This window comes from Camellia sinensis, chromosome 10 (assembly GCF_055761805.1).
Source record: "Camellia sinensis isolate YWXY chromosome 10, ASM5576180v1, whole genome shotgun sequence".
NCBI lineage: Eukaryota > Viridiplantae > Streptophyta > Magnoliopsida > Ericales > Theaceae > Camellia > Camellia sinensis.
The window spans coordinates 140,273,415-140,282,177 of NC_138970.1; positions in this window are offsets into that span (position 1 = coordinate 140,273,415).

Consider the following 8,763-nt stretch of genomic DNA (forward strand, 5'->3'; position numbering starts at 1 on the left):
AATCGTGGATTTAGGCACGGTTGGATCAAGGCATCTCAAGCCACGGAAGCTCTTCGAGCGTCGGGCATTGATTCGGCATCGCCACTCTACCATAGTAAACATTTTCCATTTTCCACTTTTGAAGTCGAGAAAAGTGAGGATGAGGGTGACACCGTATAAGAATACGCATTGTAAGGTTGAAATGCAATAACAACTATGTAATTTATTGTTGGATTGAATAAAAACGTTCTATTATAAATATTTCGTCATAGTTCGTATTCGGCATATACGTGTTTCGTTCTATTACATGGATGTTTGAATGAATGTATAAACATTGATTGTATAGTGATACGCCGGCTTATAGGCGGGGTCAGCCCAATCGTGATGGCCGTTTGTTCTTGAATGTGGCCACTGTAATTTCAAGAGGCCAAAAGCCAGTACGTGGAGTGGCTGTGGCAAATTCCAGTCGACGTGAGGTCTAAATGTTTGGCCGGTTGGATTGATAACGCTGCCCCTGTCCCAGTCAGTGCATGTGTTCCAAAAAACCGTTTGGGTACCTAGGTCGTGGTGAATGTCAATCGACGTTCGTCTCTTGGGGTTTTGGCATTAATGAAATTGCCTCGGGGTCACTGCCAGCATTTAAAAATAAATGGAATGGACTCTTCGTGCCAGTGACCTCATTAATATAACACCATTTGTTGTATGGGGTTATATAATATTGTGGATGTAAAACAGAGTTTCTTTAATCAGCCAAACTCGAACTTTGGCTGAGCTTGATGCCGCAATGGATCGCAGCGGAGAATTCTCCGATGTGGGAGGTAGTTCATTAAAAAAGAAACGGAAGGCGCGTGGGCCTCCAAGTCGTCGAAGCAGATCGCCCCGATAGGAGACACAACGACCGTTGCCCTTAGCCTTCCTTGTCTTGGATCTTGGCCTTGACATTGTCGATGGTGTTAGAGGGAGGTCCAGAGATACGCTAATTTGGGCACGGTTGGATCAAGGCATTTTGAGCCGCGGAGGCTTTCCAAACGACGTGCATTGATTCCGAGCCTCCGCTGTATCAACGTGATTAATTCAACTTTTCGCCTTAGAAGTTAAAGATAGATATTGTAATGTTCGAACGCGGATTGCGTCTATGTAACAACTGTTTGATCGAATAAAAAGTTTTATTTCAAACATTTGCGTCTTACTCTGGATTTTTTATATGCTTAGCTAAGCACCTTATTTCGAATGTTGGCATGTTTTGTTTCATTTTGTTCGTGCCGAAGGGTGCTCCGAATTCGGAGGTATGATCTGCCCAAGGGTGTTACGCGTCAGAGGCGCTGCGAATTCGGAGTCTTAATCGACCCAAAGACATCTTGCGCCGATGGGGCTCCGTAACCGGCGTTTCGATGCGGAGACTTTAATCGGCCCTAAGATGTCATGCACCAAAAGGGGGCTCCAAATCCGGAGACTTAGTTTAGCCAATCGTGATATCCACGAAGGGCGCTCCGAATCCGGAGTCTTAGTCGGCCCTAAGGTGTCATGCACCAAAAGGGGGCTCCGAATCTGGAGACTTAGTTTGGCCAATCATGAGATCCACGAAGGGCGCTCTGAATCCGGAGTCTTAGTCGGCCCTAAGGTGTCATGCACCAAAGGGGGCTCTGAATCCGGAGACTTAGTTTGGTCAATCGTGATAACCACGAAGGGCGCTCTGAATCTGGAGTCTTAGTCGGCCCTAAGGTGTCATGCACCAAAGGGGGCTTCGAATCCGGAGACTTAGTTTGGCCAATCGTGATATCCACGAAAGGCGCTCCGAATCCAGAGTCTTAGTCGGCCCTAAGGTGTCATGCACCAAAGGGGGCTCTGAATCCGGAGACTTTAATCGGCCCTAAGGTGTCATGCACCAAAAGGGGGCTCCGAATCCAGAGACTTAGTTTGGCCAATCGCGATATCCATGAAGGGCACTCCGAATCCGGAGTCTTAGTCGGCCCTAAGGTGTCATGCACCAAAGGGAGCTCAGAATCCGGAGACTTAGTTTGGTCAATCGTGATATCCACGAAAGGCACTCCGAATTCGGAGTCTTAATCGGCCCTAAGGTGTCATGCACCAAAGGGGGCTCCGAATCCGGAGACTTTAATCGGCCCTAAGGTGTCATGCACCAAAAGGGGGCTCCGAATCCGGAGACTTAGTTTGGCCAATCATGATATCCACGAAGGGCGCTCCGAATCCGAAGTCTTAGTCGGCCCTAAGGTGTGATGCACCAAAGGGGGCTCCGAATCGTCGACATGACGAGCGCTATAATAGGGTTTGAGAAATGAATTGAGCAACGAAGAAAAATGGTTTGCATTGCAGAAGTGATATATATACAAGTATCAAAGCCCACAGATCGAGTCAGTGATACGGTTTTCATAAAATCTCTGCTTGTGCCGATTGCGGAGAGCCACAGATTTCTTCAATGCCATGGGCTGTCGGGAAACGCACAAGTTGATGATATGTGCTTGGAACGGCCTTCATAATATGTAACCAGGTTCGCCCCATGATGACATTATACGGCAAAGGGAGCTTTACGACCAGGAATTCTACTTCGACCGTTCTGGAGCCCACTCGAACAGGTAGTATGATCTTCCCTAACGGGTATTCAAGATTCGTATTAAAGTCGAGCAATGAGTGAGGCGCCGGAGACAGATCTGACTCGTTGAAGCCGAGTTTGATGAAAGTTTTGTAATACATAACCTCTGAAGTACTCCCTGGGTCTATGAGAATGCGCTCAATGGTGAACCGATTTATGTGTAATTTGATAACTAACGGATCGATATGGGAGGCTGTTGTGCCGCTAAGATCGGAGTCATTGAAAGTAATTGTCGGAGCTACTCTGGGCCATTCGGTCGGAATACGTTGCTTTTGGGGGATTGGATGCGATTGAATTGTGTGCACGGTTGGGGATGCAGGCAGGTTGTAGATTATATGGATCACGCCAAGTGGAGGTGAGTCCTACCTCAAGGCTAATGCCTTGATTGGCTTTCCATGTCTCACGTACTGTTGCAGTCAGCCGTCTTGCACCAGTTCTTCCAGGTGATCCTTTAATGCGTAACAACTCTCGGTTTCGTGGCCGTGATCTTTGTGATACTCGCACCGACTATCCCTTCTTCGCGTGTCGGGTGGCCCCACCATCTTTGACGGCCATTTGAAGAATGGAAGGTGTTAGACTTTGGTCATTATTGCAGTGATTGGTTCTAACAACTCTGTGTACTTCTTGTCGGCACGCCTCGAGCGCCTGCTGTCGACTTGCAGTTGTTCATTCGTCCGGTAGGGGCATTGATCGCTTGATCGGTGAGAGTCTAACCTTTTGTCTCGTTTAGCGCGTTGCCGTGGCTCAGGGCTCGGAGGTGGCACGAAACTTATTGGTTGAGCAATTTCAAGGGGGGCCGTTTTGTTGGACATTTGTCTGACTTTTATTCTCAAGGCATTATCTTCCACTTTGCAATACTCTTCAACTTTCTTCATCAACGCCCAGAATGTTTTGGGGGGTCTTCTGGTCAGGGAACTGCGAAGAGCACTGTCAGGATGTAGTCCCATTTTGAAGGTGGTTATGGCCATAGAGTTGTTACAAGCGTCATCGACGAGGTTGAAGCACTCCCAATAGCGCGCCGAATACGCTCTGAGCGTTTCTCCTGACTGGATCTACATAGCCCAGAGAGAGTCGGCCTGTTTTGGTTGTACCTCGTTGGTGATGAACCTGGCCCTGAAGGATTTCTGTAATTGATTGAAGCTTTTGATCGAAGCCGGCTCCAGCTTGTAATACCACCTGACAGCTATTGGCCCCAGGCTGCTGGGGAATATTCGGCACATGAGGGCTTCGTTGTCTACATGCAATGTCATGGCCTGCTTGTAATGACGGATATGATCAGTGGGGTCTATTTTTCCGTCGTAAAGAGTGAATGACGGAGCTTTGAACTTCTTGGGCAGGGCTGCCCTTGCAATCCGTCGGACAAAAGGATCGTTCTTGTCCTCTGCGTCTGAACTACTTCTTCTATGCTTGTTCCTTATATGTTGACTCTTTTCGGAGGAGCTGGAAGTTTCGGATCGTCCCTTCTTGTTGAGCTCCGTGGGTAATGAGTTAGAGTCGCTATCGGTATCCTTTGGTTGAGCTCGAGGTCGTTGTCCACCTGCCCTCGGAGGTCGTTCGGGATCTTGGCGCACGGCTTCTTTGGATTTTGCTACTTCCAGGGCCAAATCTTGACGGAGACGATCATTTTTAGCGATCATGTTCTCCAGCCTTTGTTCATTTTGCTTTGCTTGTTCCATGATCGCTTCCATTGTCTCTTGCGCTGAAGTCATTGGTGAATCGAAGTTCAAGGCGCGTCTTGCAGCGATGGTTTCCTTTCCGAGCATATTTGCTGGAGTGAGGTCATCTCTCTGTGTGGTCTCGTCGGTGGCTATCGGAGGATCATCAGTCACGCCTGCCATGGATGTATTTGAGTATTCCCACAGACGGCGCCAATTGTGGAGAAGTGATTTTGGAAATACTCTTCAGATCCTAGGAGACGCTAGTGATCCTCGGCTAGTCACCTGAAAAGATACAAACACTCCGATCGGGGGTGCCGGAATTAGCACTCCGACGGACAAGTCAGCTCTTATACTCAAAATAGCTTGTCCTCTATGTTAAGCAAAAAGTGATTGGTACATACCTACTAAATCTCTTATTCCTGTCTTTATACCTGTTTCTTTTGGGCCTCGGGGCCAGGGCCTACTTTTTAATCATTGTCCTTTCTCTTATTCGGCTCATATATTATATTCTGCCCCCTATTCTCGCAGGATACAGCCGATTAATATCAGCCTTCTATAGTGCGCGCCTTCTGACTTTGCCATTATTCGGCTCCCACATTTATTATTATTGTTATCATTTTCTATTTCTCTGTTTCCTTCCAAGTTCTTATGGTTGGTCTGATTAACTCTTCTTCCCTCTTGATAACAAATGCATCATACTTGGAACAATAATTCTATGGTCCCAAAAATGGAACCAAAATAAAGTCAAGAAAGACAAATCTATGATTGATATTTAAACTTGGTGTTGTAGGCTCGTACCCTAGTAAACCTAAATCATATATGTAAAATTTTGAATATTTTCTAGGTTTTTGTGTCTGGGATTGTAGGATTGTTGTACTTAGGAAATGTACATACTCATAATTTTTGTTAAACTTTTTAGGAGAAATTACCCAACAGTGGGATTTTCAAAAAACAATTATTACATATGGATGAAAAACTTTATAAATTTAATTATTAATATGTTTCCTTATTCTCACACATATTGGGTGTGGATCCACTAGTTCATTAGTTTACAGCCCCACACTTAGACGAAGCATCTCTCTTCTCTTCAACTCTTCCTTCACAACTATCATTGATTCTTTCACCTCAAGTTCTTCTTCTTTTTTCTCAATCTTTTTTTTTCATTTTTTTTCCTTCCATAGATTTGCATTTTTATTTGATTTGTTCATTAGCATGTGATTTGATTGTTTTTTTTTTTTTAAAGATAAGCAACTCCTTATTTGTTATCTGTTGTGTGCTTGTTGTGGCTATTGGCCCTCTTTGGTAGGGCTTACTTCCAACTTATTTCAGCTTTTAGCTTAATTTAAGCTATTTTGATGTGTTTGGTTCAGCTTAACAATACAGCTTATAACTTTTTGTAAGTCAAAAATCAACTTATTCTTTGAGTGGGGGAGGAGAAGCTTAATTTATAAGTCAAAAATCAACTTATGTTCACAGTTATAAGCTATAAGCTGTTAAACTATAAAATATAATCACTTTCCCACAGCTCTACCAAACGGAGCCATTGTTGTATTTGTTGTGTATTGATTTGAAGTTGTGGGTATTGTTATAGGGGATGTGTTATGGTTTGCTTTTTGGATTGTGCTTACTTCTAATTGGGTAAGGGTTCTTATTTTTAATTTTTTGTAGTTTTGATTCAATTGAAGCTTCTTATCAATATGAAATTTGTATGACTTATGTTGAATCTATTTTAGAAAAATCAAAATCAAATCAAAATCGGGGCGGTGATTGGCAAGGTGGGGAAACCCAATCCCTCTTAGGTAGCATGGGTGGTACTACAAAAAATGTACAAGTTGGGATTAGGCCATGGTCACAAGGTGTAATAGAAAATTGGGGACAAAATTTAGAAACTGCCCCGCCCCGACCCCAACTTGTTCTCATTCCTAACAATTAGCAAATAATTGAAACTGATTGTTTGTTATTATAAACCGCACCAAATTGTTGTGCAATTTGATCGATTTAGCCATTTTGAAATTGGACATGTTTTTAATGAACAACCAATCAACATATCATGCAGAACATAAAGTTCTAGTTGGCACTCAGTTTCCTTGTTTCAAATATTTGAGTTGTGATTGGACTAGTAGTGATGCTACGAATATATTTTGATCCTCTCATTTAGACAAAGAAAGTAAAACCCTCCCATTTGTCATCTTTCTAGTTTTGTAATTTCCTTATGTTGCACTATTAGCTTTTTGGTTTGATACTAATCTTCACCGATATAGTCCTATCATTTGTATTTCTGTAGTTTCAGATTACAACACTTTATAAATGTGGTGTTTCCATTTGTGTTTCTTGTACTCATTCTCGTAAATTGTGAGAAGTCAAGCTACCAGGTTTTCTAAAGCGGGCATTAAGCTAAGCCTCTTCCTTGTTCCTTAGGCTGCCCCTTGAGGGGATAATATTTCGACATCACCCATAATAAGACAAAAAGCCCCTCAGCGACAGTTTTGAATTTAAGAATAGTTTTTGGATGGTTTAGAACTTAAGGATTTTATTATTTTTTTTGAACGTTTTGGTTGGTTTTGAACTTAAGGATAGTTTTTGATATCTAGAAACATAGTTTTTGGATGGTTTGGAATGAATAAATAGTTTTTGGATGTTAAAAAGTTATAGCTAGTTTTTTTTTTTTTTTATGTCTGAAATAATATTTTGGTGGTTGATTGATATATATATATATATATATATATGTGTGTGTGTGTGTGTGTGTGTGTGTGTGTGTTTTTAAAGCTTGTTTGTAATGTTTTCTTATATTGTACAGGTGAAATAAAACTTGTTGATTTTTTATTTTTTTTTTAAATATACATATTCTACGGCATACAAAAAATGCTGTAAAACTTGGGTTATCCACGGCAGGCAAAATAGGTCATTGTATTAAATATTCAATGACTGCCAATAAACGTCATGGTTTGTCCCTTTAATTAACAGCGTGCAAAAGTAGTTGTAGAAAAGTCAAACACAGCGCTCAAGATCTACTGTTAAATATTTTTTATGGCATACTACAACATGCAATTGAAAGTGAATAACTTTCTATGACTGAATATAATATGACGTTACCTTATGCGTCGTAGAATCATATTTACGGTGTGCATTTGGCGCCATAAAAATCTTTTTTTGTTGTAGTGCATTGAGCATTACAAAGCTCATCTTGTTGCCCAGGAATTTACTCAAGAATATGGGATTAACTATGAGGAAACTTTTGCTCATGTTGCCCATCTTACTTCAGTTCGTAGCCTCCTTGTCATTGCTACTGCTCACCATTGCAGTATTTGTCAGATGGATGTTAAGAACTCTTTTCTCAATGGTGATCTCACTAAAGAAATTTATATGCAACCTCCTCCTGGTTCCTTAGTTCCATCCATCAAAGTTTGCAAACTTTGTCATACTTTGTATGGTTTGAAACAAGCTCTCCATGCCTGGTTTGCCAAGTTCAGTTGTACCATTTGTGACTTTAGATTCTCCTCTAATGTCTATGATTCTACTCTGTTTATATGTACGACAGGGCGTGGTATTATTCTTCTTCTTCTTCTCTATGTGAATGATACAATCATCGCTGGAGATGACACAGTATGTGTCTCTAGTCTCAAACAGTACCTCAATTGCTAGTTTGAGATGAAAGATTTGGGTTTGCTAAGATACTTCCTTGGCTTGGAAATTTCTCATGATCCTTCTGGTTACTTTCACACCCAGGCCAAGTATACCTTTGATCTCTTGGCTCGTGCTGGTCTTACAAATTACAAGACTGCCTCTACCCCAATTGATCATCCTCAGACTGGTCTCACACCTCTTGATAGTCACATATTATCTGATGTTGTTTTATATCGTCTGTTAGTAGGCAGTCTTGTCTATCTCACAGTTACTCGTCCAAGCATTGCTTATGCAATTCACATTGTCAATCAGTTCATGGCTGCTCCTCGTTCTCCGCATTATAATGCTTTGGTTCGCATTTTGTACTATCTCAAAGGAACTATGCGTCACCGTCTTCGCTATTCAACACATTCTTCTCTATAGTTACACGCCTTTTCTGAAGCAGATTGGGCAGGGGATTATGTTGGATTAGTATTCCTATGACTAATAGTCCTAGGACTATGAATCCTTTGGATTGTGTATCCTATCCTATGTTTGGATTGAGTTAGGATTATAAGGAGGGATTAATAAAATATTATCCAATCCGATGTTTGTTTAAGGGGATTTGAATGGATAGGACATGACAAAATATAGGACATCCAATATATTGACCATGATACCCCTATTATAATGAATGTAAAATTTTGCACTAAAATGAGTTATAATTTTTAAAAAACAAATTTTCATATTGTTGCTCCATATCCATTTCGATTCATTTGAACAAATTTAACCCACTTTATTTAATAGAAAAAATAAAAAATAATTCAACTATAAAATTTATATATACATAAGCAACCATTTTTAAAAATACACTACTATTTTAATCATCTAATCATTCATTGCTCAAATTCA